Genomic DNA, 27,619 nt, shown 5'->3' with positions numbered 1-27,619 from the left:
CGGACGCCTTGAGGCTAAGGACGGCCAGGGAAACAGGTCTACCCTGGGGCTGGGCAACCGGAGGCTGAGGCCTGCCAGGACAACAGATCTACCCTGGAGCCGGACGCCTGGAGGATAAGGACGGCCAGGGAAACAGGTCTACCCACGGTCCGGGTGGCCGGAGACTAAGGCCGGCAAGGACAACAGGTCTACCCACGGGCCGGTCAACCGGATGGCAATGCCGGCCAGGGCAACAGGTCTACCCACGGGCCGGGCGGACCTAAGCCAAGACGGGGCCAAGACAACAGGGCTACCCACAAGCCGTGCAGGCAGAGGCCGAGGCCGGCCGGGGACAACAGGTCTACCCAGGGGCCAGGTGCATGAAGGCCGAGGCCGGCCAGTGCAACAGGTCTACCCATGGAACTGGGCGGCCGGAGGCTAAGGCCAGCCAGGACAACAGGTTTGGCCACGAGGCCGGTCGGTCGGAGGCTAAGGAAGGCCATGGCAACAGGCCTACCCAAGGGCCGAGCAGAGGTAAGCCAAGACAGGGCCGAGACAGCAGGTCAACCCAGGGCCCCGGTGCCTGGAGGCCAAGGCCTGCCAGGGACACAGGTCTACCCACAGGGCCTGGCGGGCGGAGGCCAAGGACGACATGGACAACAGGTCTACCCATGGGCCGGTCAACCGGATGGCAATGCCGGCCAGGGCAACAGGTCTACCCACGGGCCGGGCGGACCTAAGCCAAGACGGGGCCAAGACAACAGGGCTACCCACAAGCCGTGCAGGCAGAGGCCGAGGCCGGCCGGGGACAACAGGTCTACCCAGGGGCCAGGTGCATGAAGGCCGAGGCCGGCCAGTGCAACAGGTCTACCCATGGAACTGGGCGGCCGGAGGCTAAGGCCAGCCAGGACAACAGGTTTGGCCACGAGGCCGGTCGGTCGGAGGCTAAGGAAGGCCATGGCAACAGGCCTACCCAAGGGCCGAGCAGAGGTAAGCCAAGACAGGGCCGAGACAGCAGGTCAACCCAGGGCCCCGGTGCCTGGAGGCCAAGGCCTGCCAGGGACACAGGTCTACCCACAGGGCCTGGCGGGCGGAGGCCAAGGACGACATGGACAACAGGTCTACCCATGGGCCGGTCGGCCGGAGGCCAAGGCCGGCCAGGACAGCAGGTCTACCCACAGGGCCGGGCGGCTGGAAGCTAAGGCCTGCCAGGACAACAGGTCTACCCATGGGCCGGTCGGCCAGAGGCCAAGGCAAACCAAGGCAACAGGTCTACCCACGGGAGTGGGCAGACGTAAGCCAAAATGGGGCCCAAGACAACAGGTCTCCCCACGGTCCCGGTGCCTGGAGGCCAAGGCCCGCCGGGGAGAGTAGGTCTACCCTGGGCCCCGGTGCCTGGAGGCTGAGGCCGGCCAGGGCAACTGGTCTACCCACGGGCCCAGCGCCTGGCGGCCGAGGCCGGCCAGGGCAACTGGTCTACGCACGGGCCTGGCGCCTGGTGGCCGAGGCCCGCCGGGGCAACAGGTCTACCCATAGGCCGGTCGGCCAGAGGCTAAGGCCCGCCAGGGAGACAGGTCTACCCAGGGGCCGGGCGGAGGAAAGCAAACACGGGGCCCGGACAACAGGTCTACCCACAAGCCGGGCAGGCAGAGGCTGAGGCCGGCCGGGGACAACAGGTCTACCCAGGGGCCCGGCGCCTGGCGGCCGAGGCCGGCCCGGAAACAGGTATACCCACAAGCCGGGCAGGCAGAGGCCGAGGCCCGCCGGGGACAGCAGGTCTACCCTGGGCCCCGGAGCCTGGAGACTGAGGCCGGCCAGGGCAACCTGTCTACCCAGGGCCCCGGCGCCTGGAGGCCGAGTCCGGCCGGGGACAACATGTCTACAAATGGTCACGGCACCTGGAAGACGAACCCGGCCAGAAGTACAAATCTACCCACATGCCCAGCGCCTGAAGGCCGAGGCTGGCCAGGGCAGCAGATCTACCAACAGGCCGCTTGGCCGGAGGCTAAGGCCAGCCAGGGAGACAGGTGTACCCAGGGGCTGGAGGGAGGAAAGCCAAGACGAGGCCAAGACAACAGGTCTATCCACGGGCCGGGAGGTCGGAGGCTAAGGCCGGCAAGAGCAACAAGTCTAAACACGGGCCGGTCATAGGTAAGCCAAGACGGGGCCGAGATGACAGGTCTACCCACAAGCCGGGCAGGCGGAGGCCGAGGCCAGCCAGCGACAACAGGTCTACCCAGGGCCCCGGCGCCTGGCAGCCGAGGGAGGCCAGGGCAACTGGTCTACCCAGGTGCCGGGCAACCGGAGGCTAAGACTGGACAGGGAGACAGGTCTACCAAGGGACTGGGCGGAGGTAAGCTAAGACGGGGCCCAGATAACAGGCCTACCCAGGGCCCCGGCTTCTGAGGTCCGAGGTTTTCCAGGAAAACAGGTCTACCCACGGGCTGGGCGCCTGGAGGCTGAGGCCTGCCAGGACAACAGGTCTACCCTGGACCCGGGCGCCTGGAGGCTAAGGACGGATAGGTCAGAATGTCTACCTATGGGCAGGGCAGCCGGAGGCTAAGGCCGGCTGGCACAGCAGATCTACCCACAGGCCGGCAGGCCAGAGGCTAAGGCTGGCATGAGCAAAAGGTCTACCCACTGTCCCGGCGCCAGACCCAATACAATTGATCAATGGACCAAGCTACCCCAGGGATAACAGCGCAATCTCCTCCGAGAGTCCGTATCGACGAGGAGGTTTAGGACCTCGATGTTGGATCAGGACATCCTAGCGGTGCAGCAGCTGCTAAGGGTTCGTTTGTTCAGCGATTAACAGTCCTACGTGATCTGAGTTCAGACCGGAGTAAACCAGGTCGGTTTCCATCTATGATGAACTCTTCCCAGTACGAAAGGATAGGAAAAGTGAGGCCAAGACTACAAGCAAGCCTTCGCCCTAAGTAATAAAACCAACTTAATTACGAAAAGCTATCACAACCAACCACGTCCAAGAAAAGGACCAGCTAGCGTGGCAGAGCTCGGAAAATGCAAAAGGCTTAAGTCCTTTAACTCAGAGGTTCAAATCCTCTCCCTAGCTAAACAAACCACCCAATGACTAATCACCCAATACTTATTAACCTCATTATAGCCCTATCCTACGCCCTACCTATTCTAATTGCAGTAGCTTTCCTGACTCTAGTAGAGCGCAAAATCTTAAGCTACATACAAGGCCGAAAAGGACCAAATGTTGTCGGACCATTTGGACTTCTACAGCCTTTGGCAGATGGAATCAAACTGTTCATTAAAGAACCCATCCGACCCTCAACCTCTTCTCCAATTCTATTTGTCATAACCCCTGTCCTAGCCCTTCTTCTTGCAATCTCTATCTGAACCCCACTTCCCCTACCATTCTCTCTAGCAGACCTAAACCTAGGCGTACTGTTCCTGCTAGCCATGTCAAGCCTAGCAGTATACTCCATCCTATGATCAGGATGGGCCTCCAACTCAAAATATGCCTTAATTGGAGCACTACGAGCGGCCGCCCAAACAATTTCCTACCAGGTAACCCTCGCAATCATCCTGCTATCTGTCGTCCTTGTCAGTGGGAACTTCTCCCTAAGCACCCTAGCAGTAACCCAAGAATCCATTCACCTCATCTTCCCTTGCTGACCACTAGCCATAATATGATACATTTCCACGCTAGCCGAGACGAATCGAGCCCCTTTCGACTTAACAGAGGGAGAATCAAAACTAGTCTCTGGCTTTAATGTAGAACACTCAGCAGGACCATTCGCCCTATTCTTTCTTGCCGAATACGCTAACATCATACTAATAAACACACTAACCGCCATCCTATTCTTCAATCCAAGCCTACTTAATCCACCCCAAGAATTATATCCAGTACTACTAGCCACAAAGGCACTGCTACTATCAGCAGGATTCTTGCGAATTCGTGCCTCATACCCTCGATTCCGATATGACCAACTGATGCACCTATGATGAAAAAACTTCCTCCCGCTTACACTAGCCCTATGTTTATGACACGCCAGCCTACTAATCTGCTACGCAGGCCTACCCCCCTGCCTGTAATTCCAGGAAATGTGCCTGAGTACTAAGGGTCACTATGATAAAGTGAACACAGAGGTGCACTAACCCTCTCATTTCCTAACAATTAGAAAAGCAGGAATTGAACCTGCACTAGAGAGATCAAAACTCCCTATACTTCCCTTCTATTATTTCCTAGTAGGGTCAGCTAAACAAGCTATCGGGCCCATACCCCGAAAATGATGGTCCAACCCCTTCCCCTGCTAATGAACCCCCAAGCGAAACTAGTTTTTACCTTAAGCCTAATACTAGGAACTGCCATCACAATTTCAAGCAACCACTGACTAACAGCTTGAACCGGCCTTGAAATCAACACACTTGCTATTCTGCCCTTAATCTCAAAATCTCACCACCCACGAGCCATTGAAGCTGCAACTAAATATTTCCTAGTCCAGGCAACTGCCTCAGCCCTGGTACTATTCTCCAGCATAACCAACGCATGAGCCACCGGACAGTGAGACATCACCCAACTAACCCACCCAGCATCCTGCTTAATTCTAACCTCAGCAATTGCAATAAAACTGGGACTAGTGCCCTTCCATTTCTGATTCCCAGAAGTCCTTCAAGGGTCACCCCTTACCACCGGATTACTCCTATCAACGTTCATAAAACTCCCACCCATTGCACTGCTCTTTATGACCTCCCCCTCATTAAACCCCATAATCCTAACTGCCATAGCCATCCTTTCAGTAGCCCTAGGAGGATGAATAGGACTCAACCAAACACAAATCCGAAAAATCCTAGCCTTCTCCTCTATCTCCCACCTAGGATGAATAACTATCATTATTGCCTACAACCCTAAACTCACTCTACTAAATTTCTACTTATATTCACTAATAACTGCAGCAGTATTCCTAACCCTCAACTCAACCAAAGCACTTAACCTATCCACTCTAATTACTACATGAACAAAAGCCCCATCATTAAACACAATACTGCTACTGACCCTACTCTCCCTAGCAGGCCTACCACCCCTGACCGGATTCCTGCCAAAATGATTCATCATCCAAGAGCTAACTAAAGAGGATATAGCTACAGCAGCTACAATTATTTCCCTACTCTCACTACTAAACCTATTCTTCTATCTACGACTCGCATACTGTGCCACCATCACACTCCCACCTCACACCACTAACCAAATAAAACAATGACGCACTAGCAAATCAATCAGCCCCCTAGTCGCTATTCTAATCACAACATCCATTGCTATGCTACCAATCTCCCCACTAATCCTTTACTCCGTCTAAGAAACTTAGGATTACCCAAACCGAAGGCCTTCAAAGCCTTAAACAAGAGTGAAACCCTCTTAGTTTCTGCTTAAAGTCCGCAGGATTCTACCCTGCATCTTCCAAATGCAACTCAGACACTTTAATTAAGCTAGGACCTTACCTACTTCCTAGACAGATGGGCCTCGATCCCACAACACTGTTGTTAACAGCTATATGCCCTAACCAACAGGCTTCTGCCTAAGACTCCGACGCACAATTAATGCGTATCAATGAGCTTGCAACTCACCATGAACTTCACCACAGAGCCGATAAGAAGAGGAGTTGAACCTCTGTGAAAAGGACTACAGCCTAACGCTTATACACTCAGCCATCTTACCTATGACATCCATCAACCGATGATTATTCTCAACCAACCACAAAGATATCGGAACCCTTTACCTAATTTTTGCCGCCTGAGCCGGAATAGTGGGCACTGCCCTAAGTCTACTCATTCGAGCAGAACTAGGCCAGCCCGGATCCCTCCTAGGAGATGACCAAGTCTACAACGTTGTAGTCACAGCCCATGCTTTCGTACTGATCTTCTTCATAGTTATACCAATTATGATCGGAGGATTTGGAAACTGACTGGTCCCTCTAATAATCGCAGCTCCAGACATAGCATTCCCTCGAATAAACAACATAAGCTTTTGGCTACTCCCCCCATCTTTCCTCCTACTCCTAGCATCTTCAACTGTCGAAGCCGGAGCAGGAACGGGCTGAACAGTTTACCCACCACTAGCAGGCAATCTAACGCATGCTGGAGCATCAGTAGACCTAGCTATCTTCTCACTACACCTCGCAGGTATCTCATCAATCCTAGGTGCAATTAACTTCATCACAACAGCAATCAACATAAAACCTCCTGCACTGTCACAATACCAAACCCCCCTGTTCGTCTGATCAGTCCTAATTACAGCAGTACTCTTACTCCTATCTCTCCCCGTACTAGCCGCTGGCATCACAATGCTCCTCACAGACCGCAACCTCAATACCACATTCTTCGACCCAGCCGGAGGAGGAGATCCAGTACTGTATCAACACCTCTTCTGATTCTTCGGCCACCCGGAAGTCTACATCCTCATCCTACCAGGCTTCGGTATCATTTCCCATGTCGTAACTTACTGCTCAGGAAAAAAAGAACCATTCGGATATATAGGAATAGTATCAGCCATGCTATCCATTGGCTTCCTAGGCTTTATCGTTTGAGCCCACCACATATTCACAGTAGGAATAGACGTAGACACCCGAGCATACTTCACATCAGCTACCATAATCATTGCCATCCCAACTGGAATTAAAGTATTCAGCTGATTAGCAACACTACATGGAGGAACAATCAAATGAGACCCACCTCTGCTATGAGCCCTAGGATTCATCTTCCTGTTTACCATTGGAGGACTAACAGGAATCGTACTGGCTAACTCCTCACTAGATATCGCCCTACAGGACACCTATGACGTAGTAGCCCACTTCCACTACGTCCTATCAATAGGAGCAGTATTCGCAATCATAGCAGGATTTACACACTGATTCCCCCTATTCACCGGATACACACTCCACTCAACATGAGCTAAAACACATTTCGGAGTGATATTCGTAGGAGTTAATCTAACCTTCTTCCCCCAACACTTCCTAGGCCTAGCCGGTATACCACGACGGTACTCAGACTACCCAGACGCCTACACACTATGAAACACCATTTCCTCAGTAGGATCACTCATCTCACTAACAGCCGTAATCATACTACTGTTCATCATCTGAGAAGCCCTCGCATCAAAACGTAAAGCCACGCAACCAGAGCTAACAAGCACCAATGTCGAATGAATTGATGGATGCCCACCACCATTTCACACCTTCGAAGAACCAGCTTTCGTCCAAGTACAAGAAAGGAAGGAGTTGAACCCCCATATGTTGGTTTCAAGCCAACCGCATAAACCACTTATGCTTCTTTCTCATAAAGAGGTGCTAGTAAAACCATTACATAAGCCTTGTCAAGGCTAAATTACTGGTGAAAACCCAGTGCATCGCCACACCCAAACATGGCCAATCACTCACAACTTAACTTCCAAGACGCTTCCTCCCCTATCATAGAAGAACTAATAGGATTCCACGACCACGCTCTAATGGTTGCTCTAGCAATCTGCAGCCTAGTCCTCTACCTAATAACCTTCACACTTACAGAAAAGCTATCATCCAACACAACCAATGCTCAAGCAATCGAACTTGTCTGAACAATTCTCCCAGCCATAGTCCTAGTGGCACTAGCACTACCATCCCTACCAATCCTTTATATAATAGACGAAATTAATGAACCAGACCTAACCTTAAAAGCTATTGGTCACCAATGATATTGATCGTACGAGTACACCGACCTAAAAAATATCACATTCGACTCCTACACGATCCCCACAACGGACCTCCCCCTAGGCCACTTCCGACTACTAGAAGTAGACCATCGTGTTGTAATCCCCATAAGCTCTACCATCCGGGTCATCGTCACCGCTGACGACGTACTTCACTCATGAGCAGTCCCCAGCCTAGGCGTGAAAACCGATGCAATCCCAGGTCGCCTCAACCAAACCTCCCTATTCGCCTCCCGACCCGGAGTGTTCTACGGACAGTGCTCAGAGATCTGCGGGGCTAATCACAGCTTCATACCCACTGTAGTAGAATCGACCCCACTAGCCAACTTTGAGAGCTGATCCTCATCAATTTCATCCTAAATACCCCAATCATTAAGAAGCTATGAACTAGCATTAGCCTTTTCAGCTAAAGAAAGAGGACCGTCTCCTCCTTAATGATATGCCCCAACTAAACCCAGGCCCCTGATTTTTTATTATGCTCATCTCATGGTTCACATTCTCCATGATTATTCAACCTAAAATCTTAACCTTTGTCTCACCAAACCCTCCCACTAACAAAGTTCCAACCCCCCCAAGCACCACCCCCTGAATCTGACCATGCACCTAAACTTTTTTGACCAATTCTCAAGCCCATCCCTCGTAGGAATCCCCCTAATTCTTATCTCCCTAACGTTCCCTGCCCTGCTATTACCCTCCATAGACAACCGATGAATCACTAAACCGACTCTCAACCCTACAGCTATGATTCGTCAACATAGTGACAAAACAACTAATAACCCCATTAAACAAAAAAGGGCACAAATGAGCCCTAATCTTAACCTCCCTAATAATCTTCCTCCTACTAATTAACCAACTAGGGCTATTACCCTACACATTCACCCCAACCACTCAACTATCCATTAGCCTGGCACTAGCCTTCCCCCTATGACTTGCCACCCTGCTAACAGGACTACGAAACCAACCCTCCACATCCCTAGCCCACCTCCTGCCAGAAGGAACTCCCACACCACTAATCCCAGCTCTAATTATAATCGAAACAACCAGCCTACTCATTCGACCCCTAGCCCTGGGAGTACGACTAACAGCAAACCTCACAGCAGGCCACCTATTAATTCAACTCATTTCCACAGCCACAATAGCTTTAGCCTCAACAATACCAGCAGCCTCACTCCTAGCCCTACTAGTCCTCTTCTTACTAACTATGCTGGAAATCGCAGTAGCAATAATTCAAGCTTACGTCTTCGTCCTTCTACTAAGCCTCTACCTACAAGAAAACATCTAACCACAATGACGCACCAAGCACACTCTTATCATATAGTAGACCCCAGCCCATGGCCCATTTTAGGAGCAGCCGCTGCCCTCCTAACCGCCTCAGGACTAACAATATGATTTCACTATAACTCCCCTTGACTCCTAGCCCTAGGCTTACTCTCCACTACCCTAGTCATATTCCAATGATGACGAGACATCGTACGAGAAAGCACATTCCAAGGACACCATACCCCAACCGTCCAAAAAAGCCTCCGATATGGCATAGCCTTATTCATCACATCAGAGGCCTTCTTCTTCCTAGGGTTCTTTTGAGCCTTCTTCCACTCAAGCCTACCCCCCACCCCAGAACTAGGAGGACAATGACCGCCAGTTGGAATTAACCCCTAAACCCCATGGATGTTCCACTCCTGAACACCACAATCCTTCTAGCCTCAGGAGTCACCGTCACATGGGCCCACCACAGTATTATAGAAGCCAATCGAAAGCAAGCAATCCACGCCCTACTCCTAACAGTACTCCTAGGACTTTACTTCACAGCCCTCCAAGCCATAGAATACTACGAAGCCCCCTTCTCCATCGCTGACGGAGTCTACGGCTCCACCTTCTTCGTCGCTACCGGATTCCACGGCCTTCATGTAATTATTGGCACCACCTTCCTGCTAGTATGCCTTCTACGTTTAATCAAATACCACTTTACGCCAAACCACCATTTCGGCTTTGAAGCAGCAGCATGATACTGACACTTCGTAGACGTCGTATGACTACTCCTATACATTTCCATCTACTGATGAGGATCTTACTCTTCTAGTATATTAATTACAATCGACTTCCAATGCTTAAAATCTGGTTTAAACCCAGAGAAGAGTAATAAACATAATCCTGTTCATATTCATTACATCTCCAGCCCTAAGCATCCTACTAACTTTACTAAACTTTTGAATTACCCAAACAAATCCAGACCCAGAAAAACTATCCCCATACGAATGCGGATTTGACCCTTTAGGATCTGCCCGACTACCATTCTCAATCCGCTTCTTCCTAGTAGCCATTATATTCCTTCTGTTCGACTTAGAAATCGCCCTACTCCTCCCCCTACCATGAGCAATCCAACTTCAACACCCTACTACCACCCTAACATGAATCACCTCCCTCATCCTACTCTTAACACTAGGACTGGTATACGAATGGATTCAAGGAGGACTAGAATGAGCAGAATAACAGAAAGTTAGTCTAACCAAGACAGTTGATTTCGACTCAACAAATTATAGTTACAACCCTATAACTTTCTCCATGCCCTACCTCCACTTAAGCTTCTACTCAGCCTTCATCCTAAGCTGCCTAGGCCTAGCCTTTCACCGAACCCATCTAATTTCTGCCCTACTATGTCTGGAAAGCATAATACTATCTATGTACATCGCCTTAACCATATGACCTATCCAAATGCAAGCACCATCATTCATCATCCTGCCTATCATCATACTAACCTTTTCCGCCTGCGAAGCAGGTACCGGTCTGGCCCTACTAGTAGCCTCCACTCGAACCCACGGCTCCGACCACTTACACAACTTTAACCTACTACAATGCTAAAAATCATCATCCCAACTGCTATACTTCTCCCACTAACCGTCCTAACCACACACAAACACCTGTGAACTAACATTACCACTCATAGCCTACTAATCGCCGCCATCAGCCTCCAATGACTAGCTCCAACATATTACCCAAACAAAGGACTAACCCCCTGAACTGCTGTAGACCAAATCTCCTCCCCCCTGCTAGTCCTATCGTGCTGATAACTTCCACTAATAATCATAGCAAGCCAAAACCACCTAGAACAAGAACCCATCATCCGCAAACGAATCTTTGCCACTACAATTATTCTAGCCCAACTCTTCATCCTAACAGCCTTCTCCGCCTCAGAATTAATATTATTTTACATCGCATTCGAAGCAATCTTAGTCCCCACTCTAATCCTCATTACACGATGAGGTAACCAACCAGAACGCCTAAACGCCGGTGTTTATCTCCTATTCTACACACTTGCCAGCTCCCTCCCTCTACTAATCGCCATCCTACATCTACAAAACCTAATTGGCACACTATACCTCCCAATGATTAAACTATCCCATCCTACACTTAACAATTCGTGATCTGGCCTAGCAGCAAGCATAGCCCTACTACTAGCCTTCATGGTCAAGTCCCCTCTATACGGCCTTCACCTCTGACTGCCTAAAGCCCACGTAGAAGCCCCAGTCGCCGGCTCCATACTACTAGCAGCCCTACTACTAAAGCTTGGAGGATACGGAATTATACGAGTCACCATACTAGTAAACCCACCATCAAACAACCTCCACTACCCTTTCATTACCCTCGCATTATGAGGAGCAGTAATAACTAGCGCCACCTGTCTACGACAAACTGACCTAAAAGCACTAATCGCCTACTCATCAGTCAGCCACATAGGCCTAGTCGTAGCCGCAACCATAATCCAAACCCAATGAGCATTCTCAGGAGCAATAATACTGATAGTCTCACACGGCCTAACCTCCTCAATGCTGTTCTGCTTAGCCAACACCAACTACGAACGAACCCATAGCTGGATCCTCCTACTCACACGAGGACTGCAACCCCTCCTACCACTAATAACCATCTGATGACTATTAGCCAACCTTACAAACATAGCCCTCCCACCAACAACAAACTTGATGGCAGAACTAACAATTGTAATTTCACTATTCAACTGATCCTCCTTCACAATTATCCTAACAGGAGTCGCAATACTACTCACCGCGTCATACACACTACATATATTCATAACAACCCAGCGAGGAGCACTACCATCTCACATCACATCAATGCAAAACTCCTCCACACGAGAGCACCTCCTCATAACCCTGCACGCAATTCCCATACTCTTACTGATCCTAAAACCCGAACTCATCTCAGGTATGCCTATATGCAGGTATAGTTTCAACCAAAACATTAGACTGTGATTCTAAAAATAGAAGTTAGACCCTTCTTGCCTGCCGAGGGGAGGTTTAACCAACGGGAACTGCTAACTCTCGCATCTGAGTATAAAACCTCAGCCCCCTTACTTTCAAAGGATAGCAGTAATCCAATGGTCTTAGGAACCATCCACCTTGGTGCAAATCCAAGTGAAAGTAATGGACCTCCCACTAGTCCTAAACACATTTACACTCCTAACCCTGGCCACCTTATCCACCCCAATCCTCTTCCCACTATTGTCAGACAACCTTAAAAATACCCCAGCTACCATCACAAGCACAGTAAAAGCTTCCTTCCTAATCAGCACCATCCCTATAATAATTCATATCCACTCAGGTACAGAAAGCCTGACCTCTCTCTGAGAGTGAAAATTTATCATAAACTTCAAAATCCCAATCAGCCTAAAAATAGATTTCTACTCCCTCACTTTCTTCCCAATCGCCCTATTCGTATCATGATCTATCCTACAATTTGCAACATGATACATAGCCTCAGACCCGTACATTACAAAATTCTTTATGTATCTCCTACTCTTCCTAATAGCCATACTCATCCTAATCATCGCCAACAACCTATTCGTCCTGTTCATCGGCTGAGAAGGGGTAGGAATTATATCCTTCCTTCTAATCAGCTGATGACACGGTCGAGCAGAAGCCAACACCGCCGCCCTACAAGCTATCCTTTATAACCGAATCGGAGACATCGGACTTATCTTAGCCATGGCATGACTGGCCTCTACCATAAATACATGAGAAATTAACCAATTATCCTCATCCTCTCCAACCCCAACACTACCCCTACTAGGCCTCATTCTAGCTGCAGCTGGCAAATCTGCACAATTCGGCCTACACCCATGACTACCCGCCGCCATAGAAGGGCCCACCCCTGTATCAGCCCTCCTCCACTCCAGCACAATAGTAGTAGCCGGAATTTTCCTACTAATCCGAACCCACCCTCTATTCCACAACAACCAAACCGCCCTCACACTATGCCTATGCCTCGGAGCCGTATCGACCCTATTCGCAGCCACATGCGCCCTCACCCAAAACGACATTAAAAAAATTATCGCCTTCTCAACCTCAAGTCAACTAGGCCTAATAATAGTTACCATCGGCCTAAACCTCCCAGAACTAGCTTTCCTCCACATCTCAACCCATGCCTTCTTCAAAGCTATACTCTTCCTCTGTTCAGGTTCCATCATCCACAACCTAAATGGTGAACAAGACATCCGAAAAATAGGAGGATTACAAAAAATATTACCAACAACCACCTCCTGCCTCACCATCGGAAACCTAGCCTTCATAGGAATGCCATTCCTAGCAGGATTTTACTCAAAAGACCAAATTATCGAAGACCTAAACATATCCTACCTAAATGCCTGAGCCCTTATCCTAACCCTCCTAGCCACATCCTTTACCGCAGTATACACAATTCGTATAACCATATTAGTCCAGGCAGGTTTCGTTCGACTCTCCCCTCTTACCCCAATAAACGAAAACAACCCAGCAATTATCTCCCCCATCACCCGCCTAGCATTAGGAAGTATTACAGCAGGCTTCCTAATTACCTCATTCATCACCCCAACAGAAACACCCCCAACAACCATACCACTATACATCAAAATCACAGCATTAGTGGTAACAGCCCTAGGAATTGCCCTAGCTCTGGAAATCTCAAAAATAACCCAAGCCCACATTATACCAAAACAAACAGCCCTACATAACTTCTCCACATCCCTAGGATCCCCTACAACCCCTTAATTCACCGCCTCAGCATAACCTCCTCCCTAAAATGAAGCCAAAACATCCCTTTACATCTAATTGACCTATCCTGATTCAAAGCACTAGGACCTGAAGGGCTGGCCAGCCTCCAAATAGCAGCATCCAAAACCACCACAACCCTACACTCCGGACAAATCAAAGCCTATCTAGGATCAGTTATCCTATCCATCACCATTATCCTCATCTCCACTTACAGACATAACCTAATGGCCCCAAATCTTCGAAAAAACCACGAACTACTCAAAATCATCAACAACGCCCTAATTGACCTCCCCACACCATCAAACATTTCAACATGGTGAAACTTCGGGTCTCTACTAGGCCTCTGCTTAATTACTCAAATCGTCACAGGCCTCCTACTAGCCATGCACTACACGGCAGACACTTCCCTAGCTTTCGCTTCAGTCGCCCACATATGCCGAGACGTACAATTTGGCTGACTCAAACGGAGCCTCACTTTTCTTCATCTGCATCTACCTCCACATCGGCCGAGGAATCTACTACGGCTCATACCTCAACAAAGAAACCTGAAACGTCGGAGTCATCCTCCTACTCACCCTCATAGCAACCGCCTTCGTAGGATATGTCCTACCATGAGGCCAAATATCATTCTGAGGAGCTACAGTCATCACTAACCTCTTTTCAGCAATTCCCTACATTGGCCAAACACTGGTAGAGTGGGTTTGGGGGGGATTCTCAGTAGACAACCCAACCCTCACCCGATTCTTTGCCCTTCACTTCCTCCTACCTTTCGTCATCGCAGGCCTCACCCTAGTCCACCTAACATTCCTACATGAAACAGGCTCAAACAACCCTCTAGGCATCCCATCAGACTGCGACAAAATCCCATTCCACCCTTACTACACCACAAAGGACATCCTAGGATTCGCACTTATACTAACCCTCCTAGTCTCCCTAGCTCTATTCTCCCCCAACACACTGGGAGACCCAGAAAACTTCACACCTGCTAACCCACTAGCCACGCCCCCCCACAGTCAACCCGAATGATACTTCCTATTTGCATATGCTATCCTACGCTCCATCCCAAACAAACTAGGGGGAGTCTTAGCCCTAGCCGCCTCAATTCTAGTCCTATTCCTCCTGCCTCTACTTCACACATCCAAACTACGATCAATAACCTTCCGCCCCATCTCACAAATCCTATTTTGAACATTAGTCACCAACGTTCTAGTCCTAACCTGAGTCGGCAGCCAACCGGTAGAACATCCATTCATTATCATCGGCCAACTAGCCTCAATTTCCTACTTCACCATCATTCTAGTTTTATTCCCTCTCGCAGCCGCACTAGAAAACAAGATGTTAAAACTGTAATCCACTCTAATAGTTTATAAAAACATTGGTCTTGTAAACCAAAGATTGAAGACTACACCTCTTCTTAGAGACCACCATCAAATCAGAAAGGAAGGGTTCAAACCTCCATCACCAACTCCCAAAACTGGCGCTTTCAACTAAACTACTTTCTGACCCCCCCCAAACAGCCCGAATCGCCCCCCGAGACAATCCCCGCACAAGTTCCAGAACCACAAACAAAGTCAACAATAACCCCCACCCCCCAATCATAAGCAACCCAGCCCCCTCCGAATAAAGGACAGACACCCCACTAAGATCCAACTGAACTGACAACAATCCCACACCACTCACCATACCCCCATTCGCTAGCTATCCAAACACACCACTTACAACAAGCCCCACCATAACAACCAGACCCATCCCAAACCCATAACCAACAACTCCCCAACTCACCCAAGCCTCAGGACACTGAATAAACAAATACCACCAATATGCCACCCAAATAAACCATCACCAACACCAAAGACATAAAGGACACGCCCAAACTCACCAACCAACCACATCCAGCAACAGCAGCCACAACCAACCCTATCACCCCATAATAGGGAGACGGGTTGGAGGAAACTGCTAGTCCCCCCAAAACGAAACGCAGTCCTAAAAATAAAACGAACTCTATCATATGCTCCTACTCGGCCTTTATCCGAGAACCGCAGCCTGAAAAGCTGCTGTTATAAACTATTAACTACAGAAACGCCTAGATCCAGGGCCCCCCCCCTTCCCCCCCCCCCGCATGTTTTTCTCATGCTTCTTAGGGTATGTACAAAATGCATCACACTCTTTGCCCCATCAGGCATATACTGAAATGTAGGACACCCCACATCATACGCTATGGCACTCCACGAAAAGCCCAAACATTATCTCCAAAACTGATGATTTTCGGACAGGTTACCCTCCAGGCACATTCTTGTTTCAGGTACCATACAGCCCAAGTGATCCTACCTCCCTCCCGGTCACAAGCGTTACCCATATCACTAGCAATTTCTTTGCTGTGCATGCTTTCCTCTCTCGTAAACGAGGAATGTCCCTAGACACCTTTGTATTCTCCTAGTCTAGTGAATTCGCCCACCTCCTAGGTAATATTCCAGTCCAACAGCCTTCAAGCACTCCCAAGCCAGAGGGCAAGGTTATTTATTGATCGCGCTTCTCACGAGGCCATAGCTACTCAACGCTAGGGGTATCATCGGTTCTTGGCCGGCGACACATACTTTCCCCCTAAACCCCGAACACTACTTGCTCTTTTGTGCGAGTGGTTGTAACTTCAGGACCATCACTTGCTTCAATCCGTCTCTCTTGCTCTTCACAGATACAAGTGGTCGGTTGAATACTCCTCCCTGATTTCTTTATCGCGGCATACCGACCTCCTACACTTGTTTTTTTTTTGGCGTCTCTTCAATAAGCCCCTCAAGTGCACTGCAGGTGTTATCTTCCTCTTGACATGTCCATCACATGACCGCCGAGCATATGAATCCCCTACCACCCAGAATGTCATGGTTTTCGGATAAGGTCGTCGCAAACTTGACACTGATGCACTTTGACCCCATTCATGGAGCGCGCGCTAAAACCCTCTCGGGTAGCAGATAGTTTAATGCTTCCCGGACATGCTTATTATTTTACCTATTTCTAGGAACTTACGTTCAAACGCTATTTTACGCATCTTTTTTTTTATCTTGACATTTTTTTATCACTTTTGTTAAAAAAACAACCGCACTCTCCCTACATTGTCCAAACGTTTACAATTCATTTCTTTTCAATTTATCATCCTCTATAATTTCATTATATTGCAAATTAAAAACTTCATCATCATCATCAAAAAACCAATCCAAAAAATTATAAAAACTACACTTAAACCAACCACCATTTACTAAAAACGCCCGCACCACAAAAAAAATTTACTCCCTTTATCCCTACCTCCACTACCCACAAAGATCAAACAAAAACATAACATAATCAAACAAATAGCACAAAACCCACTGTCTCTGTAGCTTACAAAAAGCATGACACTGAAGATGTCAAGACGGCTGCCACACAAGCACCCAAAGACAAAAGACTTAGTCCTAACCTTACCGTTAGTTTTTGCTAGGTTTATACATGCAAGTATCCGCGTCCCAGTGTAGAAGCCCTGGACACCCCATTAGAGGCAGATAGGAGCGGGTATCAGGCTCACCTCACCGTAGCCGAAGACGCCTTGCAATTGCCACACCCCCACGGGCATTCAGCAGTAGTCAATATTAAGCAATGAGTGTAAACTTGACTTAGCCATAGCAAATTTAGGGTCGGTAAATCCTGTGCCAGCCACCGCGGTCATACAGGAGACCCAAATTAACTTTATAACGGCGTAAAGAGTGGTCACATGCTATCCAAGTAACTAAGACTAAAAAGCAACTAAGCTGTCACAAGCCCATGATGCTGATAAGGCCGCTTTCTCAAAGAAAATCTTAGAACAACGATTAATTGAACTCCACGAAAGCCAGGGCCCAAACTGGGATTAGATACCCCACTATGCCTGGCCCTAAATCTTGAAGCTTAAACCTACCCAAGCATCCGCCCGAGAACTACGAGCACCAACGCTTAAAACTCTAAGGACTTGGCGGTGTTCCAAACCCACCTAGAGGAGCCTGTTCTGAAATCGATGATCCACGCTACACCTAACCATTTCTTGCCAAAACAGCCTACATACCGCCGTCGCCAGCCCACCTCCCCTGACAGCACAACAGTGGGCGCAATAGCCTAACCCGCTAACAAGACAGGTCAAGGCATAGCCAATGGAAAGGTAGGAATGAGCTAAATTTTCTAGTATAGAACATACGGCAAAGGGACATGAAAATGTCCCTGGAAGGCGGATTTAGCAGTAAAGTGGGACAATCGAGCCCTCTTTAAGCCGGCTCTGGAAAATGTACATACCGCCCGTCGCCCTCCTCATAGGCGCCCTTGCCCTCATAAATTAATAAGCTATGGAGCCAAAGAGGAGGTAAGTCGTAACAAGGTAAGTGTACCGGACGGTGTACATAGATTAACAAGACGTAGCTTAACCCAATACATTCAGCTTATTAAGGTTGCAGATTGCCTCGGAAAGAGCCGTGTCCTTGGAATGTGCAGCAAATCCTCTTTCTTTGCAAACCGCGGTTAGTGCGCAGTGCAGGTACGCTCTCCCCTTGCCAAATGGAGTGGGAAAGCTTTTCGCTAAGCTAGAGATGACTAGAGAAGCAGAAGCGCGGCTGCGGAGCTATCCGGAGGAAAGTGCCACTTCCCGTCGTCTTTCGGCTTGAAGCGGCGCTCCGGAGCGCTGCGCTGCCGCTCTACTGAGCTGTGCGCGAATTAGCCGCTTCTTCGCCTCCGAGAAGCAGAGATCGCGGTTGCTTGGAAGAGGCGAAGAACGAAGCCGCAAAGAAGCGGGCTTGTGTGCGAAGCCTTCCGACTGCCGGAGGACGGTGGCTGCCGCTCTCCTGCCTCTTGAATTCACTCTCGGCAAGCGAATGGAAAGCGTTCCAGGACAACTTGCCTGGGTTTTGACTTGGTCCGGATGCGTCCCACCTTGGCAAGTCTTGCTCGTCGCCAGAGGCTCCGAGATGCACAGAAGACGGTGGCAGCTGCTGAAAAGAAGGGCAGCGGTGAGTTTGTCGACAAGCAAGAACATAGGCAGCTGCCTGTGCTTGGGAAGGAGCAGCTGCCTGGTTTTGGCAATTGCCTTCACAGCGCCCAGAAGCCCGGTGCTCTGCTGCTTTGTTTTTCGCAGTCAGTCAATTGCACACTAGTGAAGCTGAGCCAGGCTCTTCAGCTTTGCTGCTTTTGAGCATCTGTGCTCCACTTATGCTCTGTGACATCTCTCGAGGTTGTTTGCCTCGGCCAGGCTGGCAAGTGCCCGCTAGTACCTAGAGCTGGGCAGGAGAGGGCAGAGAGCACTTCCATCTGACAGCAGGTTGCAGATTGCCTCGGAAAGAGCCGTGTCCTTGGAATGTGCAGCAAATCCTCTTTCTTTGCAAACCGCGGTTAGTGTGCAGTGCAGGTACGCTCTCCCCTTGCCAAATGGAGTGGGAAAGCTTTTCGCTAAGATAGAGATGACTAGAGAAGCAGAAGCGCGGCTCCGGAGCTATCCGGAGGAAAGTGCCGCTTCCCGGCGTCTTTCGGCTTGAAGCGGCGCTCCGGAGCGCTGCGCTGCCGCTCTACTGAGCTGTGCGCGAATTAGCCACTTCTTCGCCTCCGAGAAGCAGAGATCGCGGTTGCTTGGAAGAGGCGAAGAACGAAGCCGCAAAGAAGCGGGCTTGTGTGCGAAGCCTTCCGACTGCCGGAGGACGGTGGCTGCCGCTCTCCTGCCTCTTGAATTCACTCTCGGCAAGCGAATGGAAAGCGTTCCAGGACAACTTGCCTGGGTTTTGACTTGGTCCGGATGCGTCCCACCTTGGCAAGTCTTGCTCGTCGCCAGAGGCTCCGAGATGCACAGAAGACGGTGGCAGCTGCTGAAAAGAAAGGCAGCGGTGAGTTTGTCGACAAGCAAGAACATAGGCAGCTGCCTGTGCTTGGGAAGGAGCAGCTGCCTGGTTTTGGCAATTGCCTTCACAGCGCCCAGAAGCCCGGTGCTCTGCTGCTTTGTTTTTCGCAGTCAGTCAATTGCACACTAGTGAAGCTGAGCCAGGCTCTTCAGCTTTGCTGCTTTTGAGCATCTGTGCTCCACTTATGCTCTGTGACATCTCTGGAGGTTGTTTGCCTCGGCCAGGCTGGCAAGTGCCCGCTAGTACCTAGAGCTGGGCAGGAGAGGGCAGAGAGCACTTCCATCTGACAGCAGGTTGCAGATTGCCTCGGAAAGAGCCGTGTCCTTGGAATGTGCAGCAAATCCTCTTTCTTTGCAAACCGCGGTTAGTGTGCAGTGCAGGTACGCTCTCCCCTTGCCAAATGGAGTGGGAAAGCTTTTCGCTAAGCTAGAGATGACTAGAGAAGCAGAAGCGCGGCTCCGGAGCTATCCGGAGGAAAGTGCCGCTTCCCGGCGTCTTTCGGCTTGAAGCGGCGCTCCGGAGCACTCCGCTGCCGCTCTACTGAGCTGTGCGCAAATTAGCCGCTTCTTCGCCTCCGAGAAGCAGAGATCGCGGTTGCTTGGAAGAGGCGAAGAACGAAGCCGCAAAGAAGCGGGCTTCTGTGCGAAGCCTTCAGACTGCCGGAGGACGGTGGCTGCCGCTCTCCTGCCTCTTGAATTCACTCTTGGAAAGCGAATGGAAAGCGTTCCAGGACAACTTGCCTGGGTTTTGACTTGGTCCTGATGCGTCCCACCTTGGCAAGTCTTGCTCGTCGCCAGAGGCTCCGAGATGCACAGAAGACGGTGGCAGCTGCTGAAAAGAAGGGCAGCGGTGAGTTTGTCGACAAGCAAGAACATAGGCAGCTGCCTGTGCTTGGGAAGGAGCAGCTGCCTGGTTTTGGCAATTGCCTTCACAGCGCCCAGAAGCCCGGTGCTCTGCTGCTTTGTTTTTCGCAGTCAGTCAATTGCACACTAGTGAAGCTGAGCCAGGCTCTTCAGCTTCGCTGCTTTTGAGCATCTGTGCTCCGCTTATGCTCTGTGACATCTCTGGAGGTTGTTTGCCTCGGCCAGGCTGGAAAGTGCCCGCTAGTAGCTAGAGCTGGGCAGGAGAGGGCAGAGAGCACTTCCATCTGACAGCAGGTTGCAGATTGCCTCGGAAAGAGCCGTGTCCTTGGAATGTGCAGCAAATCCTCTTTCTTTGCAAACCGCGGTTAGTGTGCAGTGCAGGTACGCTCTCCCCTTGCCAAATGGAGTGGGAAAGCTTTTCGCTAAGCTAGAGATGACTAGAGAAGCAGAAGCGCGGCTCCGGAGCTATCCGGAGGAAAGTGCCGCTTCCCGGCATCTTTCGGCTTGAAGCGGCGCTCCGGAGCGCTTTGCTGCCGCTCTACTGAGCTGTGCGCGAATTAGCCGCTTCTTCGCCTCCGAGAAGCAGAGATCGCGGTTGCTTGGAAGAGGCGAAGAACGAAGCCGCAAAGAAGCGGGCTTGTGTGCGAAGCCTTCCGACTGCCGGAGGACGGTGGCTGCCGCTCTCCTGCCTCTTGAATTCACTCTCGGCAAGCGAATGGAAAGCGTTCCAGGACAACTTGCCTGGGTTTTGACTTGGTCCGGATGCGTCCCACCTTGGCAAGTCTTGCTCGTCGCCAGAGGCTCCGAGATGCACAGAAGACGGTGGCAGCTGCTGAAAAGAAGGGCAGCGGTGAGTTTGTCGACAAGCAAGAACATAGGCAGCTGCCTGTGCTTGGGAAGGAGCAGCTGCCTGGTTTTGGCAATTGCCTTCACAGCGCCCAGAAGCCCCGTGCTCTGCTGCTTTGTTTTTCGCAGTCAGTCAATTGCACACTAGTGAAGCTGAGCCAGGCTCTTCAGCTTTGCTGCTTTTGAGCATCTGTGCTCCACTTATGCTCTGTGACATCTCTGGAGGTTGTTTGCCTCGGCCAGGCTGGCAAGTGCCCGCTAGTAGCTAGAGCTGGGCAGGAGAGGGCAGAGAGCACTTCCATCTGACAGCAGGTTGCAGATTGCCTCGGAAAGAGCCGTGTCCTTGGAATGTGCAGCAAATCCTCTTTCTTTGCAAACCGCGGTTAGTGTGCAGTGCAGGTACGCTCTCCCCTTGCCAAATGGAGTGGGAAAGCTTTTCGCTAAGATAGAGATGACTAGAGAAGCAGAAGCGCGGCTCCGGAGCTATCCGGAGGAAAGTGCCGCTTCCCGGCGTCTTTCGGCTTGAAGCGGCGCTCCGGAGCGCTCCGCTGCCGCTCTACTGAGCTGTGCGCGAATTAGCCGCTTCTTCGCCTCCGAGAAGCAGAGATGGCGGTTGCTTGGAAGAGGCGAAGAACGAAGCCGCAAAGAAGCGGGCTTGTGTGCGAAGCCTTCCGACTGCCGGAGGACGGTGGCTGCCGCTCTCCTGCCTCTTGAATTCACTCTCGGCAAGCGAATGGAAAGCGTTCCAGGACAACTTGCCTGGGTTTTGACTTGGTCCGGATGCGTCCCACCTTGGCAAGTCTTGCTCGTCGCCAGAGGCTCCGAGATGCACAGAAGACGGTGGCAGCTGCTGAAAAGAAAGGCAGCGGTGAGTTTGTCGACAAGCAAGAACATAGGCAGCTGCCTGTGCTTGGGAAGGAGCAGCTGCCTGGTTTTGGCAATTGCCTTCACAGCGCCCAGAAGCCCGGTGCTCTGCTGCTTTGTTTTTCGCAGTCAGTCAATTGCACACTAGTGAAGCTGAGCCAGGCTCTTCAGCTTTGCTGCTTTTGAGCATCTGTGCTCCACTTATGCTCTGTGACATCTCTGGAGGTTGTTTGCCTCGGCCAGGCTGGAAAGTGCCCGCTAGTACCTAGAGCTGGGCAGGAGAGGGCAGAGAGCACTTCCATCTGACAGCAGGTTGCAGATTGCCTCGGAAAGAGCCGTGTCCTTGGAATGTGCAGCAAATCCTCTTTCTTTGCAAACCGCGGTTAGTGTGCAGTGCAGGTACGCTCTCCCCTTGCCAAATGGAGTGGGAAAGCTTTTCGCTAAGCTAGAGATGACTAGAGAAGCAGAAGCGCGGCTCCGGAGCTATCCGGAGGAAAGTGCCGCTTCCCGGCGTCTTTCGGCTTGAAGCGGCGCTCCGGAGCGCTCCGCTGCCGCTCTACTGAGCTGTGCGCGAATTAGCCGCTTCTTCGCCTCCGAGAAGCAGAGATGGCGGTTGCTTGGAAGAGGCGAAGAACGAAGCCGCAAAGAAGCGGGCTTCTGTGCGAAGCCTTCCGACTGCCGGAGGACGGTGGCTGCCGCTCTCCTGCCTCTTGAATTCACTCTCGGCAAGCGAATGGAAAGCGTTCCAGGACAACTTGCCTGGGTTTTGACTTGGTCCTGATGCGTCCCACCTTGGCAAGTCTTGCTCGTCGCCAGAGGCTCCGAGATACACAGAAGACGGTGGCAGCTGCTGAAAAGAAGGGCAGCGGTGAGTTTGTCGACAAGCAAGAACATAGGCAGCTGCCTGTGCTTGGGAAGGAGCAGCTGCCTGGTTTTGGCAATTGCCTTCACAGCGCCCAGAAGCCCGGTGCTCTGCTGCTTTGTTTTTCGCAGTCAGTCAATTGCACACTAGTGAAGCTGAGCCAGGCTCTTCAGCTTCGCTGCTTTTGAGCATCTGTGCTCCGCTTATGCTCTGTGACATCTCTGGAGGTTGTTTGCCTCGCCCAGGCTGGAAAGTGCCCGCTAGTAGCTAGAGCTGGGCAGGAGAGGGCAGAGAGCACTTCCATCTGACAGCAGGTTGCAGATTGCCTCGGAAAGAGCCGTGTCCTTGGAATGTGCAGCAAATCCTCTTTCTTTGCAAACCGCGGTTAGTGTGCAGTGCAGGTCCGCTCTCCCCTTGCCAAATGGAGTGGGAAAGCTTTTTGCTAAGCTAGAGATGACTAGAGAAGCAGAAGCGCGGCTCCGGAGCTATCCGGAGGAAAGTGCCGCTTCCCGGCGTCTTTCGGCTTGAAGCGGCGCTCCGGAGCGCTGCGCTGCCGCTCTACTGAGCTGTGCGCGAATTAGCCGCTTCTTGGCCTCCGAGAAGCAGGGATCGCGGTTGCTTGGAAGAGGCGAAGAACGAAGCCGCAAATAAGCGGGCTTGTGTGCGAAGCCTTCCGACTGCCGGAGGACGGTGGCTGCCGCTCTCCTGCCTGTTGAATTCACTCTCGGCAAGCGAATGGAAAGCGTTCCAGGACAACTTGCCTGGGTTTTGACTTGGTCCGGATGCGTCCCACCTTGGCAAGTCTTGCTCGTCGCCAGAGGCTCCGAGATACACAGAAGACGGTGGCAGCTGCTGAAAAGAAGGGCAGCGGTGAGTTTGTCGACAAGCAAGAAGATAGGCAGCTGCCTGTGCTTGGGAAGGAGCAGCTGCCTGGTTTTGGCAATTGCCTTCACAGCGCCCAGAAGCCCGGTGCTCTGCTGCTTTGTTTTTCGCAGTCAGTCAATTGCACACTAGTGAAGCTGAGCCAGGCTCTTCAGCTTTGCTGCTTTTGAGCATCTGTGCTCCACTTAGGCTCTGTGACATCTCTTGAGGTTGTTTGCCTCGCCCAGGCTGGAAAGTGCCCGCTAGTACCTAGAGCTGGGCAGGAGAGGGCAGAGAGCACTTCCAGCTGACAGCAGGTTGCAGATTGCCTCGGAAAGAGCCGTGTCCTTGGAATGTGCAGCAAATCCTCTTTCTTTGCAAACCGCGGTTAGTGTGCAGTGTAGGTACGCTCTCCCCTTGCCAAATGTAGTGGGAAAGCTTTTCGCTAAGATAGAGATGACTAGAGAAGCAGAAGCGCGGCTCCGGAGCTATCCGGAGGAAAGTGCCGCTTCCCGGCGTCTTTCGGCTTGAAGCGGCGCTCCGGAGCGCTTTGCTGCCGCTTTACTGAGCTGTGCGCGAATTAGCCGCTTCTTCGCCTCCGAGAAGCAGAGATGGCGGTTGCTTGGAAGAGACGAAGAACGAAGCCGCAAAGAAGCGGGCTTGTGTGCGAAGCCTTCAGACTGCCAGAGGACGGTGGCTGCCGCTCTTCTGCCTATTGAATTCACTCTCGGCAAGCGAATGGAAAGCGTTCCAGGACAACTTGCCTGGGTTTTGACTTGGTCCTGATGCGTCCCACCTTGGCAAGTCTTGCTCGTCGCCAGAGGCTCCGAGATGCACCGAAGACGGTGGCAGCTGCTGAAAAGAAGGGCAGCGGTGAGTTTGTCGACAAGCAAGAACATAGGCAGCTGCCTGTGCTTGGGAAGGAGCAGCTGCCTGGTTTTGGCAATTGCCTTCACAGCGCCCAGAAGCCCGGTGCTCTGCTGCTTTGTTTTTCGCAGTCAGTCAATTGCACACTAGTGAAGCTGAGCCAGGCTCTTCAGCTTTGCTGCTTTTGAGCATCTGTGCTCCACTTAGGCTCTGTGACATCTCTGGAGGTTGTTTGCCTCGGCCAGGCTGGAAAGTGCCCGCTAGTACCTAGAGCTGGGCAGGAGAGGGCAGAGAGCACTTCCATCTGACAGCAGGTTGCAGATTGCCTCAGAAAGAGCCGTGTCCTTGGAATGTGCAGCAAATCCTCTTTCTTTGCAAACCGCGGTTAGTGTGCAGTGCAGGTACGCTCTCCCCTTGCCAAATGGAGTGGGAAAGCTTTTCGCTAAGCTAGAGATGACTAGAGAAGCAGAAGCGCGGCTCCGGAGCTATCCGGAGGAAAGTGCCGCTTCCCGATGTCTTTCGGCTTGAAGCGGCACTCCGGAGCGCTCCGCTGCCGCTCTACTGAGCTGTGCGCGAATTAGCCGCTTCTTCGCCTCCGAGAAGCAGGGATCGCGGTTGCTTGGAAGAGGCGAAGAACAAAGCCGCAAAGAAGCGGGCTTGTGTGCGAAGCCTTCCGACTGCCAGAGGACGGTGGCTGCCGCTCTCCTGCCTCTTGAATTCACTCTCGGCAAGCGAATGGAAAGTGTTCCAGGACAACTTGCCTGGGTTTTGACTTGGTCCTGATGCCTCCCACCTTGGCAAGTCTTGCTCGTCGCCAGAGGCTCCGAGATGCACAGAAGACGGTGGCAGCTGCTGAAAAGAAGGGCAGCGGTGAGTTTGTCGACAAGCAAGAACATAGGCAGCTGCCTGTGCTTGTGAAGGAGCAGCTGCCTGGTTTTGGCAATTGCCTTCACAGCGCCCAGAAGCCCCGTGCTCTGCTGCTTTCTTTTTCGCAGTCAGTCAATTGCACACTAGTGAAGCTGAGCCAGGCTCTTCAGCTTTGCTGCTTTTGAGTATCTGTGCTCCACTTAGGCTCTGTGACATCTCTCGAGGTTGTTTGCCTCGGCCAGGCTGGAAAGTGCCAGCTAGTACATAGAGCTGGGCAGGAGAGGGCAGAGAGCACTTCCAGCTGACAGCAGGTTGCAGATTGCCTCGGAAAGAGCCGTGTCCTTGGAATGTGCAGCAAATCCTCTTTCTTTGCAAACCGCGGTTAGTGTGCAGTGCAGGTACGCTTTCCCCTTGCCAAATGGAGTGGGAAAGCTTTTCGCTAAGATAGAGATGACTAGAGAAGCAGAAGCGCGGCTCCGGAGCTATCCGGAGGAAAGTGCCGCTTCCCGGCGTCTTTCGGCTTGAAGCGGCGCTCCGGAGCGCTTTGCTGCCGCTTTACTGAGCTGTGCGCGAATTAGCCGCTTCTTCGCCTCCGAGAAGCAGAGATGGCGGTTGCTTGGAAGAGGCGAAGAACGAAGCCGCAAAGAAGCGGGCTTGTGTGCGAAGCCTTCCGACTGCCGGAGGACGGTGGCTGCCGCTCTCCTGCCTGTTGAATTCACTCTCGGCAAGCGAATGGAAAGCGTTCCAGGACAACTTGCCTGGGTTTTGACTTGGTCCTGATGCGTCCCACCTTGGCAAGTCTTGCTCGTCGCCAGAGGCTCCGAGATACACAGAAGACGGTGGCAGCTGCTGAAAAGAAGGGCAGCGGTGAGTTTGTCGACAAGCAAGAACATAGGCAGCTGCCTGTGCTTGGGAAGGAGCAGCTGCCTGGTTTTGGCAATTGCCTTCACAGCGCCCAGAAGCCCGGTGCTCTGCTGCTTTGTTTTTCGCAGTCAGTCAATTGCACACTAGTGAAGCTGAGCCAGGCTCTTCAGCTTTGCTGCTTTTGAGCATCTGTGCTCCACTTAGGCTCTGTGACATCTCTTGAGGTTGTTTGCCTCGCCCAGGCTGGAAAGTGCCCACTAGTACCTAGAGCTGGGCAGGAGAGGGCAGAGAGCACTTCCATCTGACAGCAGGTTGCAGATTGCCTCGGAAAGAGCCGTGTCCTTGGAATGTGCAGCAAATCCTCTTTCTTTGCAAACCGCGGTTAGTGTGCAGTGCAGGTACGCTCTCCCCTTGCCAAATGGAGTGGGAAAGCTTTTCGCTAAGCTAGAGATGACTAGAGAAGCAGAAGCGCGGCTCCGGAGCTATCCGGAGGAAAGTGCCGCTTCCCGGCGTCTTTCGGCTTGAAGCGGCGCTCCGGAGCGCTCCGCTGCCGCTCTACTGAGCTGTGCGCGAATTAGCCGCTTCTTCGCCTCCGAGAAGCAGGGATCGCGGTTGCTTGGAAGAGGCGAAGAACGAAGCCGCAAAGAAGCGGGCTTGTGTGCGAAGCCTTCCGACTGCCGGAGGACGGTGGCTGCCGCTCTCCTGCCTGTTGAATTCACTCTCGGCAAGCGAATGGAAAGTGTTCCAGGACAACTTGCCTGGGTTTTGACTTGGTCCTGATGCCTCCCACCTTGGCAAGTCTTGCTCGTCGCCAGAGGCTCCGAGATGCACAGAAGACGGTGGCAGCTGCTGAAAAGAAGGGCAGCGGTGAGTTTGTCGACAAGCAAGAACATAGGCAGCTGCCTGTGCTTGTGAAGGAGCAGCTGCCTGGTTTTGGCAATTGCCTTCACAGCGCCCAGAAGCCCGGTGCTCTGCTGCTTTGTTTTTCGCAGTCAGTCAATTGCACACTAGTGAAGCTGAGCCAGGCTCTTCAGCTTTGCTGCTTTTGAGTATCTGTGCTCCACTTAGGCTCTGTGACATCTCTCGAGGTTGTTTGCCTCGGCCAGGCTGGAAAGTGC

The 27,619-nt window shown here is 51.6% G+C and overlaps 1 pseudogene across 1 annotated transcript; it reads left to right on the top strand.

The window, feature by feature from the left end:
* The first annotated feature begins 8,490 nt into the window (after window positions 1-8,490).
* On the top strand, window positions 8,491-9,761 carry LOC137466861 (cytochrome c oxidase subunit 3-like; annotated as a pseudogene). Its single transcript, XR_010995314.1, has one exon. The product of XR_010995314.1 is annotated as a cytochrome c oxidase subunit 3-like (transcript).
* The last annotated feature ends 17,858 nt before the right edge of the window (window positions 9,762-27,619 follow it).

The sequence above is a fragment of the Anomalospiza imberbis genome, unplaced genomic scaffold, assembly GCF_031753505.1.
Source record: "Anomalospiza imberbis isolate Cuckoo-Finch-1a 21T00152 unplaced genomic scaffold, ASM3175350v1 scaffold_450, whole genome shotgun sequence".
Taxonomy (NCBI): domain Eukaryota; kingdom Metazoa; phylum Chordata; class Aves; order Passeriformes; family Viduidae; genus Anomalospiza; species Anomalospiza imberbis.
This window is presented reverse-complemented; position numbering and strand designations above follow the sequence as displayed.